General features: G+C 37.9%; 1 protein-coding gene across 5 annotated transcripts in view; it reads right to left on the minus strand.

Moving 5' to 3' along the window:
* ZBTB20 (zinc finger and BTB domain containing 20) overlaps positions 1-26721 on the minus strand; it is a 584371-nt gene that overhangs the window by 77029 nt on the left and 480621 nt on the right. For all 5 annotated transcript variants that reach the window (XM_063126937.1, XM_063126938.1, XM_063126936.1 and 2 more), the window contains one exon: positions 16770-16903. The gene's annotated coding sequence lies outside the window, so the exon portion shown is untranslated. The remainder of the gene's footprint in view (positions 1-16769; positions 16904-26721) is intronic.

The following is a 26721-nucleotide window of genomic DNA, read 5'->3' on the forward strand; positions in this document are numbered from 1 at the left end:
CAGAGGTCTCCTATCTGACAAGAAAACAGCAGACTAAGTCAAGAGAACCATAACACATGAGTAAAGTAAGTATTGTAATATTGAAAAATGACAATACAAATGCTACAACAATGCACACCTGGGATTCTGCAGTTCACGCAATAGTGTTTTTTCGCTACAGCATATGTAATTTTTCATGCATGATTGTAACATTTGTATCGTAATTTTTCAATAATACAATACTTTATTCATGTATTATGGCTTCTATTGACTTAGCCTGTGATTTTCTTCTCTATCACCATATCATTGAAAATGTTATCAAAATTAAATGTAATTTTGGTTTCAACACATTTAAAATAGTGGCAGGAAAAGTCTTGCTAGAACGATGGCATAACAAAGATAGACTTTTACATAAAAACAAATTCTGCAAAATAAATTAAAAATTAATTTAGTAAGTGCACAATTGAACAAAAACAGAGGCTCTGGCCAAATAGGAAAGACTCATCATAAGTATGACCCATTCAGTCAATGTACTTCTAGCTGTATCACTAGTTTTAAAACAAAATCAACTGATTTTTGGCTGGCCAATATAACTGGGAGTGTAGAAGCCAGTTTTTAATTTCACCTATGCAAATAATTGTGCTAACATCATATTATTGGAATGGTTATAACCTACCTTACTGGTCAAAATGCATAATATGATATTATAGTTCAGGTGCACCTGAAACCTGCTTTAGAATACTATTGGAAGGTGCACAACTGCATCCATAAGCATCCCTAAGAATGTCCTTCTAACAATACTATTAATGAAATCTCAATGTGATTGTTTTCTTAAATAGAAAAGAAAGTGACCTTTGTAATTTCACATGTGTACATAAAGTAAACGGCAGGGGTCTCCAAACGGAAGGGCACATTTGGGAATTTGAGAAACTGCTGTCAGCACCCCCAACAAAATGCCTAATGAGTGGATCGCTGCTTTGGCATGTACCTGTCGTGTCTATGGATCTTAGGCTGTATCTTATTAAGCAAAAACTTTTGTTCCATGTCTATTGGATACCACAATGTCTCTTTGATAAGGGATTGTCTGATTTGGCTAATTCCTGGTGGTGCAATACAACGAATGCTTCTTTTAAATGTATGTTTTGGCAAAGTCCAGCAGTTGCTCCTTTTGGGGAAGAGGTTATTACACAGATAAATTTTGTACTTGAACAGTCTCTAATATTCACAGATGTACACCCTTCTAAATTATTTACTTGCTTCACAGAAATTAACAAATGGTCAGTGTAAATGGATTCTTCCATTTAAGGATATTGCAATGGACTGAGGACGTTACAATGCTTTCAACATTTGAATGTGTGGCATATAGATGCCACCTTCAAATGGAAACTTCTTTGGATATTTGATTTGCTTCTGTTGAAGCCTAAGTGTAATTCCTAGAAAGTTGTATGCATTTCATATGTATTCATTGCTATGGATATATACAAATCCATGTACATCTATTATAAATAAATAAAAATAAAAGTTTTGCAGGTGCCTGCAGGTGCCACACTGAGGACCCCTTCACAGGTGCCATGATGTGGATCCCTGGTTTATGGTGGAGGATGATAGAGAATGATTTTATTAATAGATGTTTGCTAGTTAAGAGTTCCTTAGATTCATGAGGAGGCATCAGAGAACAGCCTTCTTTGGATAATGCAATTTTCAGCAATCTAATTAGAATCCGATGTACCACTAACTTGAAGCTTGATACTTCGAATCACTGTGATGAAGAACAATACTACAGAACACTTTTAATACTAGGATGGAATGCTTGGGACTGATTGATATGAATAAAATAAATAAGCCTCTTCTTTAATTTAATTTGCAGTCCACAAGTTACTACAAAAATTGTATTAAATATAGGGTGATTTGGGCACTTTTAGTAGAAAAGCAGTCAATAAATATCATATTTACATCCATATGAGAATGTTTGCTGCACAAGAATTCAGACACTAGGAAGAGTTTCCTGAAGGTACGAGGCAGCCTGGAACAGACTGCCTCAGAAGTTGATGGATTCTCCTTCACTAGAGGCTTTTAAGCAGAAGCTGGATGGCCACCTATCAAGGATGCTGGAGCCTCAGATTTCCTACATCAGCAGGGAGTTGGTCTAGATGACATTTGAGGTCCCATCTGACTCTATAGTTCTAACAGAAAATGACTAGGGAAATCCCATTCTGCCAAGGAATCCTATGCTTATTTAGAGGTACCATAGTGTTCAATGAAGCTTACGCCCTGGTAAGTGTGTTAGGATTGCAGCCTCATGTCACTGAAAGAACTCAGCCATATCCCTTCTTATGCATCAACCCCCACTGCCTTAGATCTCTTTCTGTTAGTAAAGTAGATGTGCTTCTCAATGGACTGGCAGTTGAGCAACATAACTGCTACAAATACAGATATATTTATGACCAAAGGTTATGTTACTTTTGACTTCCATGTTACTTTTAAGGAAAGAGCTTTGCATGAGTAAATGGAAAGTTGTTATTGGTGAAGTGAAGATCCTTAGTGATCTTGAATAAAGATAACCATTTACTAGATGAAAATATTGCAAACTACAGTACAAACTAGCTCCATTAAAATCAACAGTTTTGCCACTGACTGTCAATAAAGTTGGATATTAAAATTATTGGCTTTTTACCTCTCTGAATGGTAGTGAATATTAGTGTAGACTTGGTGAGAATAATTTTTCCATTTTCAAAATATTAAATTATTTGCCTTCGATAAACTAGCTTGTTTCAAAGAGCCAAAAATGTACCACAAGATCTATTATCCTTATCTCAGGTAAGAGGCGTTATTAGAGCAAGCAGAATTCACATGGGTTTTACATTGGTTCAAATTTCACTAGCTTCAACAGAATTACTTAAGGCTTACAGCAGTTCAAATTAGAGGAGAACTGGACACTTTCTGTCTCTGACCTTGATACTCCATTTTTCATCTTCTAGAAAATGTCTGGTATTAGAGCTACAGCATTTCTGTAATACTGTTTTTGGATACTCAAAGACAGCGAAAGAGTAACTTTATAAAATGTACCACTGGTCACAAATGTAAATGAAGTCTAGTTGAAACAGAATAATTGAAAAAGCGCAGCCTGCTGAAAAACTGAAAGGCATTTTTGTACATGTGTTTAGCAGCTGTAAAAGTCTATCTGGAAATGTCAATATGATGGTATTTTCTATTGCTTTGAGACATACTTTTAACACGTTAATTACAAGGTAAAAAAAAAAAAAACGTTTCCACAAGATGTGAACTTGATCTATATGCTTTTGAACACCTCAAATATAATGTTAGTTTTTTTTCTTCCAGCCATTATACTTCCATTTCAAAATATAAGTTGTATGTCTCCCTCTGCAAGTATCAACTAAAACGCTGTCTATATATAAAAATAATAATCTGGCAGCATTCTCAGGAATTGCAGGCTTCTAGGATGAGCAAATGGACATAGTTTTCTTTTAACTGTTTTGAACACCATGTGTTGAGAGAAAACAACAGAACGGAAACTGCTCATCCAAAATGCTAGCTTGTGGCATGGCATAGCCAAAAAACAGGTGTGTGGCAAGAAGTTTACTTTACTAACATGCCTACCACATGTCACTCAATTCTGTTACCCCATTTACTTTATTTGGAAATTTATTCTGATATTGGCAATGGATTATGGCTCAATGCAGTATCTATAAAAAGTGGCATGACCTTTTAAGTGAGTACATAGTTTGAGAAAACACTGACTAGAATAATAACATCATATCACAGAATAATCCTTTGGATTATCTGTTGTGACCCCAGCTTCTAGCAGAAATCATAAATGTGCTTCAGATAACGTTATTCCCACTAGAATAATATTCTGCACAAAATCCAGATAGATAACACAATCTTGCTAATTCATATTACTGGCTGAGAGGCTGATCCATCACAATTCACAAAATTTTGCAAATTAGTAAATGCATACACATAACAAAAATTAAAATAAATGAAGGGTGATACTTCACAGAACATATTTTGTTGATTTCCTTAGGAAATTTGTCTATATTTCATTTGTAAAATGTTATGGGATTGGGAGACATTGAGGAAGACATAAAAGGGAGAATGAAAAGTTTGTTATGAGGTTAAAACACCTCTTTGAGCCCCGCAGAAGAAGGGTGGAGTGCAAATGTAGTAAATAAATTTCCATAGCCCCAAAATGCATAATTATATTAATGCATCAGTATTGTGACTCCTGCTTGTTTATAAAACCAAAATGAAATCTCAAAATGAAATTTCTAGGTTAGTATTAGAACAATAAGAACTTAGAGCGCAATCCTATGCATGTTTGGACAGAAAAAAGTCCTACAACTCCCAGCATTTCCACCCAGCATGCCTGGCTGGGGAATGCTGGGAGTTGTAGGACTTTTTTCTGTCTAAACATGCATAGGATTGCACCCTTAAGGTTTAATATCCTGTGACTAAATGCCGACCCAACCCATAGTGTCTCATTCTTTTAACTCCTTGTCTGATGAAGAGATCTGGAGATCTTGGATGTTTGCACATTTTTTGTGATCTTTAACTTGGCCTAATAAAATTATTACACTACATGGATTTTGGATTTTTTTATATAGCCAACACAGCTGACTTGGTTTATTTGCACACAGGTGGATGAAAATGAGACAACCAGGTCATAGCTCAACAATAGCTCACTTGCTGCCCTGGCAGTTTTCTACTCTCCTCCACCATCAATAGGAAATTTATTGTCGTAGCTCTGAGCTATGACTTCATTCATAAAGTTTGTTGTAACTGCACCAACATTTCTCTTTGCTGGCTTGTGTATGACAGTGAAAGAGAATGTGAGTGAGTATCTCTGGATATTGAAGTTTTACGCTAACTGATTAAGAACGACAGAGAACTCCGAAGAAATCTGGAGAAACACAGTTATAGTGTGGCTCACTCTTAGCAGTCTAAACATTACAAATGAAATGTAGGAATGTTTCCAACTAAGGCTGCAAGGAAAACAAGGAACCTCACTACCTACCCAGACCAGAATTGCAGGGAATAGGAGTAAAGCCAGGTACCTCATTAGAACAACCTGGAGACTAGGCTAATAAAACATTTAAAGCACCCACATAATACTTGCAGTAGCAGGTTTGTTGCTGCAAGTAATATGTTGGTTTGGATGTTGGTTTTCATGGTTTGGATATGGGTTTTAAGCAGTATGCCAGAATTGTGGAAAGATGTCCTTTCTTGAACATGTTATGTCCTTCCTAGGAGCTACTCTTCATGCAGACAGTCCTGGTGCAGAACATCTGCAGCTGTACAACTGCAGTGTGGGTGGGTGGGGTGGGGGCTAGAACAGATGGAAGATGTATGCCATGCACTTGCAGGTAATGAAGAAGACATGCAGTCCCTCAAAACTAGTGAAATCGGGTTATTTTGCAATTGCCTTGGTATTTATGAGCTTTCTTAGCAATTGCTTTATATTGTGCTTTTCCAATGGTTTGCTACAGCTCAATATGTTGGCTTACTTGTGCTGATGGTGCCATGTTATAAGGAATTATCGCATTGCTCCCTGGGAATTCTATTTTGATTTCAGATGCCCTACACTCTACCCACAGAGCCGGTTAAAAGCCACTTGGAAACTGAATTGTCCCACCAACACTAAAACAAGAAAAAGTTTTTTTCTTGTGGACTGTGGGAATGCTGTGGACGTCATATATCTTGACTTCAGCAAAGCTTTTGACAAAGTACCACATGACATTCTGATTAACAAACTAGCTAAAAGTGGGCTAGATGGAACAACTATTAGGTGGATTCACAGTTGGCTACAGAATCGGACTCAAAGAGTATTTATCAATGGAACCTTCTCAAACTGGGGAGAGGCAACGAGTGGGGTGCCGCAGGGCTCAGTCCTGGGCCCAGTGCTCTTCAACATTTTTATTAATGATTTGGACGAGGAGGTGCAGGGAACGCTGATCAAATTTGCAGATGACACAAAATTGGGTGGGATAGCTAATACCCTGGAAGACAGAAACAAACTTCAAAGTGATCTTGACAGGCTGGAGTGCTGGGCTGAAAACAACAGAATGAAATTTAATAGGGATAAATGCCAAGTCTACATTTAGGGAATAGAAACCAAATGCACAGTTACAAGATGGGGGACACTTGGCTCAGCAATACTACAAATGAGAAGGATCTTGGAATTGTTGTAGATCGCAAGCTGAATATGAGCCAACAGTGCGATATGGCTGCAAGAAAGGCCAATGCTATTTTGGGCTGCATTAATAGAAGTATAGCTTCCAAGTCACGTGAGGTACTGGTTCCTCTCTATTCGGCCCTGGTTAGGCCTCATCTAGAGTATTGTGTCCAGTTCTGGGCTCCACAATTCAAGAAGGATGCAGACAAGCTGGAGCGTGTTCAGAAGAGGGCAACCAGGATGATCAGGGGTCTAGAAACAAAGCCCTATGAAGAGAGACTGAAAGAACTGGGCATGTTTAGCCTGGAGAAGAGAAGATTGAGGGGAGACATGATAGCACTCTTCAAATACTTAAAAGGTTGTCACACAGAGGAGGGCCAGGATCTCTTCTCGATCCTCCCAGAGTGCAGAACACGGAATAACGGGCTGAAGTTAAAGGAAGCCAGATTCCGGCTGGACATCAGGAAAAACTTCCTGACTGTTAGAGCAGTGCGACGGTGGAATCAGTTACCTAGGGAGGTTGTGGGCTCTCCCACACTAGAGGCATTCAAGAGGCAGCTGGACAACCATCTGTCAAGGATGCTTTAGGGTGGATTCCTGCATTGAGCAGGGGGTTGGACTAGATGGCCTTGTAGGCCCCTTCCAACTCTGCTATTCTGATTCTATGATTCTAAATTCTAGAAATGTATATAGAACCTCCACACAGAATATTATCAAGAAACAAATGAGAGATTCAGCAAGAGTAAGGGCTTAACAGTAAAGAATGTCTGTGCATGTGTCTTCAAAATAGCTGGCTTTGGGTACATGGTCTACTGAAGGCTTACCACATGTGTAGCATCTTGTTTAACATTCTCAACTGAAAAAGAAATTCTGCAGGAAATTGCACTTGATTCATAATACAGGTGAACATTATGAGCACAACAAATTCATATTGTACTGAGCTCTTTAAGAGGAACAGCAGGCTATAACTAAATAAATTTTAAAATCATATACTGAACCAGGTAGTCATGGATTTTGACACCATCACTACACCGAATTGCCCATACTAATAAAGATATTGGAAAGAATAACTAGCTTATCCAGTATTTAGCATGTCTGGAAGTGAGATAGCTCAAGCATAGTTAGAAAGTACATACTCCTTGGCACTATCTGTGAATGCAACTCATCATCCATTCTCATCTGCATTCTACATTCTCTTCTACAGGCACAACTTTGCCTCTGTTCCCAAATTATCTTCTAGCATATCCATGCTTCTCTCTGGATAGAAAAATCCCATTTAGAACCACTTCCAGTTTTTTCTAAGCACAGTTGTCTCAGATCACCAGACTCCAGCACAGCAGAGAACGTTTAGAATCTGTGTGTACGCATGTGTGCATGTCTGTGTTATCTGAATAAATCAGTTTCTTGGGTAACCACAGATTTAATTTACAAATTTTAAATAGTGAAAAAAGAGAGAGAGAAAATCTCTAGGCTTGCAACAGATTTTCTCACAATTCATTATAAAGACAGAAATCAAGAATGACGTTAAAGTCACTGCTGGTTAGAACCAAAATGTTCTACAACAACTTTTCCTAGTCTGTCACATTCTGAGAGAGGCTATCAATAAACTTTGCAAAAAGAGGATTGCAGCTCTGTCTTCATGTATTTAAAATGCTGTCAAAACCTTGACTGGTTGACATCCTATCAGGCACTACAGTTGTTGCACAGTAACATGCACAAAGTACAATGCCTGTGAATAACCCAAGTTACAAACAAGAGTGGGTTTAATGTAAATGGGAGCTCCCAAAATGTAATGTAAATGGGAGCTCCGTTCACATGGCAACTGCTTTACTTTTCAGGTTATGCAAAACAAATACCCCATTCCAAAAACTGGGGGTGTATATCAGAAACAATACACATATTGTATTGGAAATGGGAAATGCAACTGGTGAAAAGCAGCATGAGAAGAGGATTTATTCTAATATACACTTTTAAAAAGGGGTTTCCTCCCTCCTTTAATTTAAAGCTTTAATTTACTGCATCATAGAATCATAGAATCATAGAATAGCAGAGTTGGAAGGGGCCTACAAGGCCATCGAGTCCAACCCCCAATCACATTAGTGAATTATAAAATACTGTGTAACCTCCTGCTGGCCAATGCATTGTTTAATAGGTATTTGAAGCCTGTGGTTGCCTGTATCTATTCTAGGGGTCAAGGGGAGGATCTCTCTGACATCACAATTTTACGATGGATTGAATCATCCTTTCTTCAAGGGTTCTACAGGCCAAAACGGACATTACTTTAAGTATCCCCCCCACTGTGCTCTAGGGTGGGCACAGGGCCCCTGATCTGGGTCACCCCATGCACCTCGGAAACACATTGTCAAAAGAAGCCAACAATAATCCAGGTCCAAAGGCAGGCAAGAGCTGAAACCTAAATCAACAGGACAAGCCCAGCAGCATAAGGATGAGACATATAGAGCTAAAGTAGCTGTTGGTCATCCAGCCAGCAATTTATTCCTGTTTCTTTATGAAGGGAAACGTAGCCAAGCATGGGAAGGTGCAGCTGATCACACTCCCTTGATGGTTCCTAGGATAAGTATAATAAAAGTACTAGGCTAGGAATGAGTCTTGACAGGTGGCCAGCATGTTTCTCAGCTGTTAGAGTGAGGCAGAACACCTTATCTCAGAATAGAAATGCATACCTTATTTGTTTGTCAAGCCCAGAGTAAAGCAAGTGCTAGAACAACGATCACATTATGAACAACTAAAACTACGATCACATTATATGACCAACAGAAAACCAAAGCCTCAAATGGACCCTGGATACATAAATTATGGTTGGAACAGTGGTCAATTGAATCATCACAATTTGTCAAAAGACCACCTATCATTTGGCTGCAGTCAAATATTCCAAGAATGCCACTGAGAAGATGGAAGATAACCATTTATTATAGTTTGTTTGTTAGCAAAGGCAGGAATGAGGCTAGCTTACCTTCCAGCCCTATGACAATCAGTTTCTCCCACTGGTGAACTGCTATAACTACAGGAACACAAGTAGTCATCAATGGTAATGCCAACTGGCTAGAAGATAGAGAGTTCAACAAAGACCAGGGAGACCCATGTGCAAATTCTCTTTCAGATGACATTTGGCAGGTCATAGATGCTCCTCATAAGGTTGTTGTGAAGGTAAAATGGGGTAGGGAAGACTGTACTCTTTGCGTGACAAGTGGAATAAAAATGTAATAAAAACAGAAAGATTGACTAAACTTTTGGGATCATATGCACCCCCAAAATACCATACAAATAAAATACCTGGTGGAATGAAGCACAATTTGCAATTTTTAAAAACAAAACAAAACCCATGCCTTTATAATAGCTTCCCTTTCCAGTAAAACAATATAGTTAGTCAATGGGGTCAATAACACAGCACAATATAAAGTACAAAGGCCTACAAAAACCGCATGAGGGATCTAAGTGTCTCTATAGTTTTTATAAACAAAACATATTGTGCCATTCGCATATAGTTAACATAATTATAACAGTTGCACAAGTATAACAACACTGAATTAGCGACAACAACAACAACCGTCACAGACCTGCAACCATACCTACATGCTTCTTGAGCAGCCACAACAGCATGAGTTGGACATACAAAATGATAACATGACAAGCATCATTGCTGCAATTTTCTGTCATTGTGCTGAGTGCAGAGATGACACCTTCAGCAAGACTTACTAGTTTTGAGGCTGCCTCTCTTGACGTCCCAGGCAAGCTGGCCATGTCCCTACAAAACCTATGATTTTATCAACTTTAGACTCAGGTCTACTAGGAAGAGTCATCTTTTGGGATGTTCTCACCATTGTGTGTTGTTCAGCTTACAAACAATATAGGCATGTAAACAGGGAATGGGTTGGATCCAGATTTACACTAGCTCAACAGCATTGATGGAAATGGACATCCCTGCCCCCTCCTTCCCACAGAGCCCCTCCAGTCCCCTGAAAATGCTGCACAGAGAGTCAAAACTCTGCTGAAAGGACTGAACAATAGCATGTCAGCAGGATTCCCCCCAAAATACCCCTTCCTCTCACATAAGGAATTGGATCCAACCCAATTTCCACTGAATTTAAAAAGAAAAAACACACAATTTGCTTCTACTTGTTTTTATATTTACTGTATAAGAGGGGGAAGGGAGGGAGAGCCCGCAATTTCTGGGCTCCTTAACCCCTCCCCCCATGTGGCACCATACCAACACCCAGCCAATGCTGGCTGGGCACGTCTCCTATCTCCCCCGCCCATAAACACCTCCCCACGCCATGCCGGGCATGGCAGAATGGCCAATTTGCCGCTACTTGTTTTTATATTTACTGTAACCCACTCAGAGGGGCTTTCTATTATGGGGAGGCATACACATAAAGAAGCAAATACATTTGGATATATATGTGGAGACCATCTGATCACAGGTATTTTCACCACCTTTAGGTCTTGTTATAATAATTATCTCAGGCTTGGCTTTGCAGTCTGAGATAGCTACATTTTTATGCATTGAAGAAAGGAGAATCACTGTCATTTATTTCACATATAACTAAACTAAAACATGTCAGAACTTTTTGAAAACCCAAAATACTGCTCTTCACACATCTGGGCTGGTGGGCAAGGAACACTGGGGAATTTCTGGTTTGTTTGTGTTTTTTGCATGTGCATGAGGCTTTTATCAGCTTGTTCCCAGGCTAGTGGCACACTGGTAAAAATGTTATCATTTGACTTGATAAAACATCCAGTTCTAAGACCTTTACCATGCCATGGGATTTCTCAAGTGGCCAAAAGAAGGTTATTATTATTATTTACAATATTTATATACTGCTCCCCATTCAAAATTTCAGAGCTGTGTACAAGATAAAATAAAATAAAAACAGAGTGAAACACTTTAAAATAGATTTTAAAAGAAACAAAATGTAAAGTGAACCATGGCTGGTCATTAAGGAAAGGTTGGATTGAGAATACTACTGAGGATGAGGATACTGGATTGAGAACATCCCATTCAACCAATAAAGATTCACCAAACACAGGAAACAGTAAGCACTTTTTTGTCCTGATGCCTTAGGGAAAGTCACCTCTCACATTCTTAGGGGCATCTCACGGTGATCTTCTTTTCTTATTCAAACAGCCACTTATTAAAATACTAGAGAGACCACCTGTCCTCGATTCAGATGGCTTCTAGAAAGACTAGATTTCCTGAGGACTCTTTTTCTGGGCTTCTATAAGACCCTGGTCGCTAGACTTGTAAAGAATCAAATGTCTTGTAATTAGGCTATGTAACTGAAGTGAATGTGAATCAGCATTTGATTTATCTGCTCTCTCTGTGTAACTGAAAATTATAGCTTCTTTTTAGCCAGCTTATTCCAGATTTCTGAGTAATTTAAAAACATGTATAGTCTTACAAAAGGATCAAAGTTGTCTATTTTCGTAGACCAATATGGAACCAACTGCCCATGGGAAGAGGAGAGGCAAACACACTATTTTTTTTCTTTCTCCTGCCATCACTTCTCAAAAATTAAAAACAAAACAAAAACACAACCATCAAACTGTTTTTCTCATTAATATTCCAGTTTAGCAAACATGCGAAAGAGGTATGTTTTAATATGTTATAGGATAAAAACACTGTATCTCTTTTGCAATTCCTGAATTGGGTTTCAGCTTCTTTCTGCATCAGATTCGCGTGTCTCCTCCTGACCTCAATAATCTGTGTAGCCTCGTCATGACCCACATCCAATCCTTCACCTATTAATCCCTCTCATTTCTCCTAGCATGCATTCTACTAATTCAAGCAATTCTCCTGGCTCTATGCTATTCTGTTTACTTATGTGTTTAGCACACACTTTTGCTGGATTTCTTTCTACAGAATGGCCCCAATCTAGCCAAAGTTAGATGAGACAAAGTCCCACTGAAAGCAATAAAGTCAGTCGCAACTAACTTGTTCCATTTGTTTCAATTGGGCTAAGTCGTGACTAATCTTAGTTGGACTGCAACCATAGTGTAGAAAAACAGCCAAACTGTGTGCTAAACACATACATATACAGAATTACATATAGTCCTTTATTACAGGAAAGAGACCAGGATAATAGTTTGAATTAATGTATGTAGGCTGTGAGAGAAGAGACAGTTGAATAGGTAAAAAACTGGGTATTAGTAATGTCAGGACTACACAGGCCTTTAAGATTAGGAAGAGGCACATGAATCTGATTTATCTTTTTTCAACAGCTCTTTTATTATAACAGTTTAAAATATACATAAAATAGAATCTCTAGAAGCATCTTTTTAGCCCACTCCTTCCTGCCTTCCTACATCATCAAATGTCCTACTAACCAATGGAAAAATGACTCATGGAAAAAGGAAAAGCCCATTTTCCTTTCTGCATCAGTACAAAGTGCCAGGTAGCATTGACTTGAACTTACAACTCTTGCTAAAACAGTTTTATTTTTAATCTTAGGAACAGTTGTGCACGTAAGTCTAACAGTCCCCTTTGCATTTCCTGAAGGCAAAAAAAGATTCCAAAGAAAATGCATAAAGAAAAAAAAGGAAAAGTTAAAACTACTAGAGAATGCTCTGTGGGATTATCAAGACAGGAAAACTTTGCAGATGTTACTGTCTCTCTAGAGGAATAAATGCTTGCATTTTAATATTCTCAGCAGCTGGTTCCTGTTGAATGCCATCAGGATGATTCAGCCACCTACCAGAAACATCAGTAGCAGCAAGTGCACTCATATAGATAGATGGATAGATGCAAAAGTTTTATGTTTTCAGGACAGTGCTGTTACTTTGATATAATCAAAGATTTATTAAATTATTACCAATAGTAAGAAGGCATTTATTTGAAAAACCAGGTCACTGCCTTGTAAAAGAACACCCCCACACACACACTTGTATGGTATACTGTGTAAGTTAAACTTCATCTGAACAGCCCCATATTTCATTATTATTTCTTTTACTTTTTACTTGGCAAAAGGCATCTTTCCGTCCCACCCCAAACAATGCCAACTATTTGCTATATTTGTCAGTCTCATGTTTTGCATCCCACTTCCACTCTTGTCAATGCAGTCACAAATAATTATTCCTTCTGAACTGAGCCAAGTGATATTTATGATCTTAATTTTTTTCTCCTAAATAACTTTGAGCAACTCTGAAATTTAGGTGTCTGGATCAGTGCCAGGTAGTTTATGAACTATCAACAATTAAAGCATCTGGTATTTCTCAAGTAGTGTGCTTCCTGATAGATGCATGTAACCCAGCCCAGATCTCTTTGTGGTTTTGGTTTATTTTGTATTTGTATTATGTTGTAAGTCGGCTTGGGTGCTTTGGCAGAGAGGCGACTTGTCAATATTATAAATAAATAAGGCTAATATGCCCTTCTCAACTTTAAAACATCCACCTATAGCCCTTCCTGTCTTCTAATTCTTTTGTGTTTTGTCAGTGATATTTAATGCATTATAAATCCAACCGTGATCAAAACCTGGCAACAGGAAACATACTGAGCATAACAGCAGTCCACAAAGTGGTCTAGAGGGAATAAGGCAAGTTTGCTGGATCACATTTTTAAAAGGTGGCACCACACCACCATTTTATTTTAAAATCTAATGATGTAATGTTAAATATAAAACATAATGGAGACAATCTCTTACCCATAATTAATAGATTGGTAGCAAACTGCAGTCTCATGCACTGCTGCTATAATAACAAATCCTGGTTAAAATTTAACCCTGATTGATTAATGATGGTGCAGACATAATGCAACACCATGGTTTACAGGAGGAACCTGTGGCTCAGTCCCAACATTAGCAAACGTAAGACAATCAGAAATATTACATATGCACCCAACTCAAGGCAAGTTTGAAATTGACTAGAAAAAACAACCAGTCAGTTTTCCAAGCTTGGTTATGGAAGTGTCCAGACACATTAATTGACTAGAAAAAACAAGGGGAGGAGTTTCCTTGCCCAGTTGTGAAACTCATTGTAAGCACGTTTACTTGGGATGCAAGACTGTAATCATTTGTCATATGCTGCAAACACTCCTATTTTTCTTGTTTAAACGCACACAAAACAGAATACTAAAATGGTGCGAAGAAGCACCCACTTCAAAATATCGGGGGAAGGGGTGTGTGATAACCAAGAAGGATTTGGGAAAGGAGAGGGAACAACATTGCCCACTTGGGTATATTACACTCACTATGGGGACAGAACATACTGAGATGAACACACCAAAAAAGCACTAGGCCTCCCGAAGTATGGACAGCAATAGGAATTCTGCTTTCAGCTCAAGTAGAAGAGCAATGACTGGGAGTGCCAGGAGCCTCCATTTGGAAGCACCCCTCATCTGGAGTACTGTGTCCTGGTTTGAGTACTATACTAAGAAAGATATAGACAAATTGGAATAGATAAGAGGAACTGGATTTAGCCTGGAGAAGAGAAGAGAAGAAGGATCATACCAGTATTCTTCAAATACTTGAAGGACTATTACACAGAACAAGGCAAGCAAGAGTTCTCTGCAGGCCTAGATCAAATGTGTGTAAATTACAGGAGGATAGATTTTGGTTAGCCAATAGAAGAAATGTATTGGCAGTAAGGCCCTTTCTACACCTAAGGATTATCCCAGGAAAATGGAGGGATTGTCCCTGCCTGCTCCCGGAATCCCCTGTGTGTCATTTGCATGCACAGGGATGATCTTGGGTTGATCCCTGGAAAAAAGCAGGTGTAGAAATGGCCCAAGAGCAGTTCAACAATGGAAGCAATTACAATGGAAGCAGAAAGATGGGCAGCCCCTTGCTGGAGATCTTCAAGCAGAGACTAGACAGTAACTGCTGGTGATGCTTTAGCTCTGAATTTCCTACATCAAACAGGGAGTTGGAATAGATGTTCTACGAGCCCACTCCAACTCTGTGGTTGTATGGGTTTGCACAAATTATTGTTTTGGGGAGTACAATGGTGGAACTTACCTTTTGCACTAATTAAAGATTATGCATGCAACTATAACATAATCACTATAGAAAAGTAATAAAAAGTTGCTTCACAGTAGAAATGTAATTCTTCAAAAATAGGTTTTTGGGAGGGGATTTTCATTTCTTTAGACAAAGGGAGAGGGACACTCTAGAGGGAGGAGGAATGACAAGTGAAATCTTTCAATTATAAAAGAGGTTTATGTAATTTCTTAATAAAAGGGTCATTGCTTACAGGAGTAGCAAGGTTTGCATGTTTTCATACATAATAGCTCATGAAGTTAAGCATGTTAGCACCCAGACTTTACCAATTCTCTCTCTCTCTCTCTCTCTCACACACACACACGCAAACTAAATACAGCTTGGATTTTGCAAGCCTAGCTATTCTAGCTACCACTACAAATTCTGTCTTCTCCTAATCCATTCATGTGTGTGTGTAAGATCAATGAACTCCTGCAGCACTCCAGCCCATGTGAGGCTTTGCTTGCTGTCAGCTGGAGTACTAGCCTCTACTATGAGAAAGAAGTAATGCTCCAAGTGTTGACCAACTGATGTAAAAATGTCTGATATGATTGTGTTTTTTAAATTGTTGGTTGTTTTATTATGCTCTTCATAGTTTTAATTTTTGTGAACCACCCAGAGAGCTTCAGCTATTGGGTGGTATAGAAATGAAATAAATTAAATAAAATTAATACTGTACAAGTATGTATTATTTTGTACGTACACCCACCAGATGTGCTGTGTGAAACCAACCCATGCAATATAATACTCCCATGAATGATAGTGAAATTGTAAAATGTACTCATGAGTCACCAACTATTTTCTGTGTACGGAGGTGGAAATTTCATCATGTGTGAACATGTATTCCAAAATATTGCTTTATTTCCTGCAAAGTGTACCACTTGAGCAGGGATGAGCAACACACAGCCCATGGGCCAGATATGCTCCCCATCTTCTGGTGTTGCCCCTGCCAAAATTTGGCAGTGCAGCAGCCACAAAGAAAACCATTGGTTGCTGCAGAATTTTGGTGGAAAACACCATGTAGACTTAAAAAGGATACATTTAGCTTGGGAAACAAGCTGAATGTGTCCTTTTAAAGACTCCTTGGCAGTTTTCTGCCAAAAATTCTTTAGTACTGACAGAATTTTTTTTAGCCAGCACCAAGCTGCTAGGGGTGCAGCCCACAGGAAGTCCTGAGTGGAAAGTAGTTCTTGGATCCCATGAATTTCCTCACCCCTAAAGGACGTCTCACGTATAGCATAATTCTTAGGCACAGCCTGAAGACGGCATTCCCTCCACCCCTCCCTGAATGAAGTCTGGCCTTGGTTCTTTGTTGGCCAATTGATCTTCTCAAGGTTTAAGCAAAGACAAATGGCAAGTAGAACATTATTATCTGAGCCCATTTTACTTTGAAATTCTAGAGGAAGACATTATCAGCTCTATCTTCCTGCTTAAAAATAAATTAATGACAAGGAATGCATGAAACAAAGGTATGAATATAATAACAGCTAATCTACATTTAAGTATGCAAGATCAACTTTCTTCTTTATGAAGCAAGAAAGCTTCTCCAAAACAAACATGGCAAAAAAAGGATAGGAAAGATAACCAATGTGTTAATACTAACTTACACTTGAAGAAGCAGTCTGTCGTTGGGTTTGGAGCAAGTGTTCAGAATGCAGAATTTGTAAATCTGCTTTCTGGCTCTTATGCAGACTTGGTCAACATGGAACTTCAACAAAGTTATGTGAAAATACTTGTTTGTCTGTAAAACACAATTAATTCATTTATTTAGCTACTTATATCTCACCTTCCGCATATTCACACAGCAAACAAAACAGTTTACAATGATCAAGCATCTGACAAAACAATTGTGGCAACTCTACAATAAAAAATGAAACAGATGGTGAAAAAATCCAGAGTTAAAAACTATTTTAAAAACATTTGAAACAGCACAAGTGAACTGATGGGGTTCCAGGCTACAAAGAAAAGTAGTGAACAAGCTTGGTGCACCTCAACAGGGAGAGCATTCCATAGCATGGGTGCCCCATAATGAGGGCGTAGCAACTTTCATGTCCTTGATCTATAAAGGAGTTTACCCTTAACGGCAGCCAAAAATAATTTAAAATAAATACATAAAACAAGGGTAGATGAAGAACTGGACCTTCTCCATTGGTCAAATGCTACATAGACATACATGAGGTAGGAGGAATTCCTTTATATGCAGGATGTGCATTGTTTAAAACTTTAAAGATCCATACCAGCATTTAGAACTGGGCCCAGAAGCAAATAGTCAGGCATTGTAGGTGTGCTCTGACAGGGATACGATACTTCTGGTGACTCATCCCTATAAGGCCACAGCATACTGCATTACTTGCAGCTTCCAAATTCAAAGGCCGTCCCACACAGAGCACATTGCAGTGATCCACACATGAAATTATTAAAGCATAGGTGACTGGGCCAAATCCCTTTCTGATCTAAGTACTGCAAATAACTCACTGGCCTCAGTTGATAAAAAGCTACCCACTACTGCTACTTGGGAATCTTGCAGCAAGATAGGATCAGTACCCAACTTTGTCCTTCATAGGCAATATAACCTTATCAAGACAGGGGAAATCACAATCTTACTAGCTCTAGGTTGGCTTATACATATTTCTGTCTTCAATTTGTTAACCCTCAGCCAGTTTATAACTCCCTTATTTCCTCAGGAAATCCACCACTGCTTCTGGATTTGATGTAGAAGAAACATAGAACTGGGCCCCTGTCTATCCAACAACGGGATTGCTCATCATTGAATATAAACCCAAATTTCCGTAGATTCGAATCTACACAAAGAGCATCACACTACAGCATCTCCTGAATTTTATCTCCTGATTTTTTTTTGTAGTGCAGTTATTAATGCACATATGCACACATACGAGATTATGCATTATAGATGAGCCAAGCTATAAGTTTTATCCGCGGAGCTCCACAGATTCATAGAAGAGGAAAATCAAGGGCGGAAAGGAACGAGGCAGCAGAGGAGGTTGTGAGAGGGGGACTGAACACATCTCCTCTCTCTTGCTGCCCGTTTCCCTCCTCTTTATTTTCATTTAAAAAACTCCATCTTAATTCAACATGAAAATGGCGGGAAGGAACAAGGCAGCCAGAGGATGCCTTAGGTGGGAAGGCGGGAAATCAGCCATTCACTTTGTTCTGACCTCAAAGTTATGCCCACATGTCAAAATGCGATTTAACTCCCTCAAGGACACATAACTATGATGTGGTGCAAACTCGGATATTGATCAAAAAGTCGCAGTAAATCGTAAATGCGAAACTGCTCATTATCGAGTTAAAACCCCAGCGCTACAGTGAATGGATGGCTGCATCATGTGTCCTGAAACGCGAATCTGCCCATTTATGTCGGGGTAAAGAAGCCGTATAGACATCCCCTGGGTGTCATCAGCATATTGATGACACTGCACTCTAGAATTACAAACAATTTCTCGGCAATTACATACAGATGTTAAAAAGCACTAAAAGAATGCCAATAGCAGAACGATATACTAAGTTTCTAATGGTTAATTTTTATCAAACAACTTGACATTGCCTAATTGGTTCTATAAAAATGAATATTACCGTTAATTACAGAAATGTCTTGAGGATGTCAAAATGTTTTTCTATAATCTATATCTCTCTCTCTATATATAGATATATAGATATATATACACATGTTCATCTCTCCCTACATAGTCTGTGTTCCTGCATGAAATTTAGACAGCTCTAGAGAATGAAGCAATAGTGTTTTAAGAGTGACTAGTCATTCACAGTCTAGGTGAAATAAAACAAAACAAAACAAAAACATTATATGCAGCTGAATCTTCAAAAAGAATATATGAGAGCAAAAGATAATGGTATAGGTTTACCATAGGAATGGACACTCTAATTTGCATTCAAACTAGATATAATTGTGTGTTCCATCCTACTAAAATAAAACACTGTAGTTTCACACATTGCTTTTAAAACTTCTTTGATATGTACCTTAAAAGTATCATGTGTAAATACAAGTAACCTATACATGTAACCATATATATCTCACTATACTGAGGAGCTAGAATTGATTGCCACTCTCTGTCAGATGTACACTTGAGGTGGAAAAATAAGCTTTGCCAACGTGTAAGGTGTGAAATTGCTCATCAGGGAAACTCCACATAGTTACTGGGCAGGTAACTAATAGGCAGAGGGCCTTTTCAATAGTGGCATCCCAATAACAGAACAGCATTCCCAGGGATATTTGTCTGCCTCCATCTCTGTGGACTTTTTAATGCCAAGTTAAAACCTTTCTGTTCAACCAGGCCTTTTAAATAACTCAGTTTTAAAATCTGTGTATTTAATTTTGGGATGATATGAGTTTAGTTTTGTCATATTTTATATTTCTTTTGATCGTATGATTCTGATTGTATGGTGTTCTATTTAAATAGTTGTGGATTTTTTTAATTGTAAATTGTTCAGAGAACTTTGTTATGGGGTGGCATAGAAATTACCCTGAACTAAATAAATAGTTCAGGGTAATCATTCAATCGTGGTTCTATCCAGACTGATAAATTTGCTCAGTCAAAATAAGATGCTATGATTGCAGGTTACAATAAGCATCTATTTATAAAGAAACCTACTTTTTGGGGTTGGAGAGGATAAGTAGCTGGATCAGACCTCATTTAGTGTTCAATGACAAGCTATTTTTGCCATACTCTTTTCTTAACACTTTCATCTACATTCAAGTTAAAAACATCAGGTTCTGAAGCTACTAAAGATTATAAAGAAAAACTCTTGGACTTCATAAATGGTCTGGGAGTAACAGAGGCTGCAATATTTCAGAATCTGAACATTGGTATGATCCACCTATTGGAAGGCTTATGTAGGGAGTAATCTACTAGGGCCTAATCTACACCAAGCAGGATATTGCACTATGAAAGCGGTATATAAAAGGCAGGAGCCACAACAAGCAGGATATAGCACTATGAAAGCGGTATATGGTATGTGTTAATGGGCCCCAACAGTTATCAGTGCACTTCAATACCGCTATAAAGCAGTAGTGTGGCTCCTGCCTTTTATATACTGCTTTCATAGTGCAATATCCAGGTTGGTATAGATTAGGCCTAAGTGTATCAAGTCTTCAGTGTTTTCACAGGTGTTTACATGAATTTGGAACCCAATAAGTGGCACAAGTGGAAGCAGTTAGAAGGAGAGGATTTTGAACAGAAAAACAACTAGCTAAGCATCCCCTTTCTTCCTACTACTTTTCTACTCAAAATCACGTTACTTCACTTCCATGTGGTGTGTAGCTTGCATGAGGAGCAGTATATAAGTGTAACACAGAAAGATGTGTTTGTGAAGTGGAGAGCAATTTGCTATCTGTCTACATTAGTAGTATTAACTGCCGCAGATCTGTCCTATTTTGCTTCTTACCACTTTAGTATGTTGTGATACTGGAGACTTCTGTACAACTCTGTAATACTAAGAATATGCTGAGGACTCAGAAAGCAGAGGATTCCCCCCCCCCCAAATACACCAACAGCTGATCTCCTCACAGGCAAAGACTTTAGCAACTTTCTAAATACACATAATTTTCTTTGGTATTTCCTGATTCTCTGGCCAGAAAAATAATTACAGAACTTATTTTCTGTAGGGAAGGAGCAGAAATTGTTTCTCACGCTAGATCTGCAGGCTTTCTGGGATACATAGTAGAGATTAACAGGTCACAGAGAAATTTTATTATCTAGGGTAATGAAAAGACTACATTAACAGACTAGCTCCTTTTCTGCTCTTAATATGGTCAGAACTTTAAAAGACCGCCTGAGCAGAAAACAAGTCCTTGAGGAATGCCAAGAGAATTCTTAATGGAAGGACCCAATTCAGTTCACAAGTCTGATTTCATTGAGAACAGCAGTAAGCACAAACTCTTATGCAACATATCTCAACAGCAACATCCAAATTACGAACTTTAACTGCAGGGGAAAATGTTAAGAAAAATCACCTGTGTGATATGCTATCCAGAGACAAACAGAAACTGTAAGATTTAGATCTGGATTTTAGAGGCCTTAAAGCTCTAGCCGCTCTGAAGGGATATACTATATAAGATGTTGGGACATACCAAGTATTATAGGAAAAGGATTGATTTAGGAAGAATACACCTGGTTTTAAAAATAATTATGTATATACAATGTGGCAAAGCTCAGCAGCTACAGTATGAAAAAAAACTAGTTACACAGAATCTCAAACATTAAAAAAATGAAACAAAAATGGGGGAAAGTACTAATTACTGTTTAATATAGAATCACACCTGTACTTATTTTAATCTCTAATTTTCATTATATTACTTCTGACGAAAGAAGTAAACAATAATGAGAAAATCTTAGCTTACTAGTGTTCTCTACAAATGTAGTTATCACTTGTAGTTATTATAACAGTGCAAATACAGAGGGAGCAATCTTACTTCAGTGGATCTTACTTCCAGGTAAATGACTATAATGTTACAGCCTAAACTGCTAAAAATAAAAGGGAAAATGTGATTATAGTATAACAATAATGTAATTGGTAAACAAGTAAGTGTGGCAAAACTAAACCCAAACTATTTAGCTTGCTTACGGGTTTTGAACACAAGAAGGTAACCAAGTGAACTACTGCTAATTGAAAGATTTTTCTTAGATACAAAGACTCCATTTAAACAAGAAATTAAACTAGAAATCTCTGGCATCTGAAAGCAACAGGGCAGCTTATCATGCTAAAGGAAAATCTGCTTCTCCTCTCAGTAGTTATCCTGTTAGTGGCCTTTAAGCAACACTCTGTTGCACCAATGACACACGTTACACAAGCTGGTTTCCCCATTGGCAAATATCCATCTTAATAATCACCAGGCTCTGCTATGCTTGGTTCTTAAAAAATTAAAATAAAATGGGAGCATGTATTACCTAGACATAGACTTAGACTTCACTAAAATTATATACCTAGCGGTGTACTTGGTTCACTTTAAAGCAAGTTACTCCTGTACTCTTCCAACAACCAGCTACAATCCTTTCAGCTGTAACCTTCTGCAAGTTACATGACACATTCATAAACTCAGACAACTGATCATCACTTGGTCTATTATATAGGGCTTACTGTATCCATTTTAAAAGTTTTCCCTAGACTGCAGTGTTTGATTTTTTTAAAAAGAAGTGGTGGTTCTGAGAACATGGTTTGTTGAGGAAAAATTCTCCTATTAAGATAGAACAGATTTTCTTCATAGATAAAGCTCTCAGCTTTCCCCTGTACTGACTGGCAAATCAACCAGATTAATACTTGCCTGCATGGTTGGGAAAATGATCCACATTCCAAAGTGTAAGCCTAATTTTTTGGGGGAGCCAGCATCAGATGTGTAAGGTGCCAGTCCTGAACAGGTGCCACAGTCAAATTGCTAGGAACTCAAGAAACCAGCTGTCTGGGATTTTTCCAACCTTGACTGCCTGTGACAAAAGTCTCACAAATAAATATATTCACACTGAATCGTGAGGACTGTTCAGAGCCTTGGTATGTGTCTAAATTAATGGGTAATGCAATGCATTATGCATATTAGGTGTGTACCATTTTTAAATGTTTGAAACCCTTATTTCCAAACTCTCTCTCTTTTCAACAGAATCAAACTGGAACTTACTCAGTTAGTACATGTCAGAATGAAATATTGAAAATGAAGCCAGAGTGCAAAAAGCCTTTAAAACGTCATGTGCAGTTAGAGAGTTTCTCTAGTCATATTCATATTGGGGGTGGATGGGGGTGGTAAGGGAGGAAGAATGGAAACATATTTTTAAAACTGTTGGGAATAAGTGCAAGAGGTGGCAATTTTGAAAGAAAATATTCTGCTGCTAAATAACAGAAGACTTGTAGATTATGACTATGCTAGTTCTATTACAATAATGGAATGCTTTATTTCTAGATAGCATCTAGTTAACAAAATATTAATAATAAATACTTAGCATTTATATAACACATTTCAAGCACTAAAGTGCTTCATTTATATTATCTTAGTAATCCTTACAAAAGCAAAGCAAGATAGGCCAGTTTTATTATTATCCATACATCACAATTCAAGGGCTGAGGCTGGGATGTGGGTTGCATAAGGATACCCTAATGAGCTTGTGGCTAAAGTGAGATTTGAAACAGGAATTTCCCAGATTGCAGCTTTAGCCACAATACACATCAGTTTTATTCCAATATAACTACCTTATTTATATTCCTTAATTAGACTAACTGATAAACTCTTCAACAACAATGTGCCCAAATCTGGGTGGGTGGGTGGGTAGCAACTTCCCCCCCGCCCAAATTTTGTACTAGAAGAGATACAGCAAACCTGTAGGTTGAAAATAATAATAATCTAAATGAAACACTGATATTACGTACACTCTACCTTGGCTCACAATATTAAGAAAAAACATTGTCTCACAAAATTTATCCTGGGCTGTTTAAAGTTTGAAAAAATAATCAACTATAACAAATTAAAAACAAAGTCTCAAACATAAATATTTTTTATTTGCAGAAATATACTAGCAACCTAGTTTTGAAGGAGTTTAACGTAAAACCTAAAGTAACTTTAGAAATCAACATGGAACAGGTAGCCACAACGTGTCAAAGAGACTGGGATATACAATGGTTTTACAGTGTGCAACTTATAGCCCAGACCTGTGCATCTTTAGTCACAAGCAAGTCTGACTGATATCAGTATGATTTACTCCCAAGTAAATAGGTATACGACTGCAGGCAAAAGAACAAAGATGTTTTCAAAGGGAGTATTCCAAGCTTCTATTTTATCAGTGCTATGGGTCACCTCGGGTCACATGTCTAAGTCAGCAGAGGTAATTAGGCAGGTCCATCACCAAAACTGAAACTGCTACATCTGACTTCTGATCCCTAACCACAACCTGCTGTGGACAAACCCTTAAAGAACTTTGCTGAGAAGTCAAGACAGAGGATGAAGGAAGGCTAGAGGCATTTCACTTCCCTACAGACAGTGCTCTATAATAATTTAGAGCATAATGTACTGCTAAAGGCTACAGTTGATACATACAATATTCAGCTTACTTTGATCCATGCACTTAGTTTACTCATGGTTACCTCAGCAAAATTTTCCTACCAGGACTGCCTAAAGTTCCAGTATAATTCATGTGGGTGCATATATTTCTGCATTCAGATCATACTTACTCTTCAAAATATTTTCATATAAATAAGTTTACACAAATCTAAATTATATACTGATGGAAATTCTATGGTTCTTACTCAAATCAAGAAAGGTGATTCCTACCTACCATATTCCAAAAGGAAGAAAAACAATATAAATATATGTGTGTGCACATATGAACGTGCATGCATAAGAAACAGCAATGGAAGAAAAGGATAACAACATACCCTATATGAAATTTAATTTGGGCAGCTAACTTAAAACAGACTGTGGAATTAATTAATGCTTTGTCTTTATGTAAAGCATGTGAACAAAAAGCAGAGAAAATAAAAGAATACACACAGAGACAGAGACATAAAAACAGGAGGGAACAGGGGAGAAGGAAATGAAAGGAAAACAAAACAAACAGAGTTCTAACAGGCCCATTCTGCTAACAGGAGTCCAACTAAAGAGTCATATGATATCTGATAGTGCAGGACACGTCGCCAGGAGCTGGAGCGGATTGCCTGAAGGAAGAAAGAGCCAGTGTGTTCCTGCTCAAAGAGCTTTTCTTTCCCTGTTTTCTTTTTTTTTTTCCCCCTCATCTCTTTCTCTCTCTCTTTTCTCCTCTACTGTGAATGCTTTAGTCTTAGGTCAGGTCCATGAAGAATCTCAGAAAAAGAACTATCATCTTTCACCGTACTTCTGGATGCAAAGATAGCTGATGGAGGATGCCTCTTAGTCGAGACTGGAGGGACTTATGTAGATTTTGGCAGGCTACCCCTCCCTCCTGTTGCCACCTCTGGAATTACAGACGCAAAATGGACACATACCATGTCATAGAACAAAAAAGGAAAAAAAAGAAATCTTAAGAAAAGAGATGCAGGAGGTATAGAAAATTTGCCTTTTTCTATGAAAATGACAAAGATCAAGGATGATCATTACTTGTTTAACTATATTTTAATCTTTAAAGACTGAAGCACAGCAAACAATAATACAAAAATGCAAATATTTTTATGTTTTGGTGATGGAGGAAAGAAATTGTAACTTCTTTATAAAAAATAATAATTTGGCAAAACTTATTAAATTTCTACTGTTTTTCAGGAGAATGAAAGAAACGCTGGAGGAGTCCAGCATTTCTATATCCTCTTTTCATTATTGAGGCATTTCATGTTCAACTATGGAGTCCTGGAGGGAAAGGTTGGATCAGAAAACACTTTACATTTACATTGTAAAGCTGGTTTCACTCCAATTGCTGCAATTAAGTTACTCCAGAATTTCAGCAGTTAACTGTAGGACAAACTTGTCTTTGTACCTCCTGAGTAAACATAACACATTCCTTCTGAAATAACATCTAGTAAGTATGTGGAGCTGCCAAAATCTGTGTTATATAAATACATGCAGCACATATGTGGCTGTAATGGATCACCTCTTTAAGGAGAGGGCAGGACGAAAAAGAAAAATAATACTCATAATGATAATCAGTCTTTGTGTCCCAAAACAATTGATATAATTACTTTTAATCTAGTTCTACACATTTTGCATATTTATGTATTATATATCATACAGTAGTGATAGTGAACACATAGATGTTTCCACATGCTCTAGTGAATTGACATAGGTAATATTTTTTTTACATAAATACTTATTAATTAATGAGAATGACTTTGATTAAAGGCACCCTTCTTTGAACTTGTAAATGTTCTAAGGGTCTGCATAATCAGGTTATATTTAATGACATGAAGATCTGTAGATGCTTGTTACTATATTTCCATATGTTATGGAGTAATTATTTAGCTGTCTACTTTATAATTGTATGGCATTAGCCAAAACAACTGTGCAATGCTTTATATCTAGAGGGTCAAATATATAGAATAATATATCTGTGTGCATAAAACACTGATACATGAATAAAAGGATCAAAAATATAAATATGGTTTGTGGCTCCACAGAGTGCATAGGGGTACTATAGTTAGGATTCCACCTATAGGAAACACAAACCCAGAACACCTGTAAAGCTTTCCAAATCTCTTGAATGGACAACGGTATTAACATAACACCAAAGAAAACAGCATCTCTGAATGTCTAAATCATACTTTCCTTCCACAAGCCTTTACTAACTTGGGGAGGGGGGGAGTTAGCAGAGAGAGAGAGAGAGAGAGAGAGAGAGAGAGAGAGTATTTCCTCCCTAACTCCTTCGTTTATTTTTCAGTATATCTTTTCCATTTGTTCTACCTCCTCTATTGCCCAGGTGAAATATCTTGAGGAGCAGAGAAAGAAGGAAATGTGGGGTTGGAGCAGAGACAAGAGCTTAACTTTTACGTCATGGAACCCCATCAGGTAAAAGTTAGCAAAGCAACAGCTACATTTTTAAACGGTATTTTAAAAGGACCACACGCACAAAAATCAAACTACTT

Source organism: Elgaria multicarinata, chromosome 5 (assembly GCF_023053635.1).
Source record: "Elgaria multicarinata webbii isolate HBS135686 ecotype San Diego chromosome 5, rElgMul1.1.pri, whole genome shotgun sequence".
In the NCBI taxonomy this organism is placed as follows: Eukaryota; Metazoa; Chordata; class Lepidosauria; order Squamata; family Anguidae; genus Elgaria; species Elgaria multicarinata.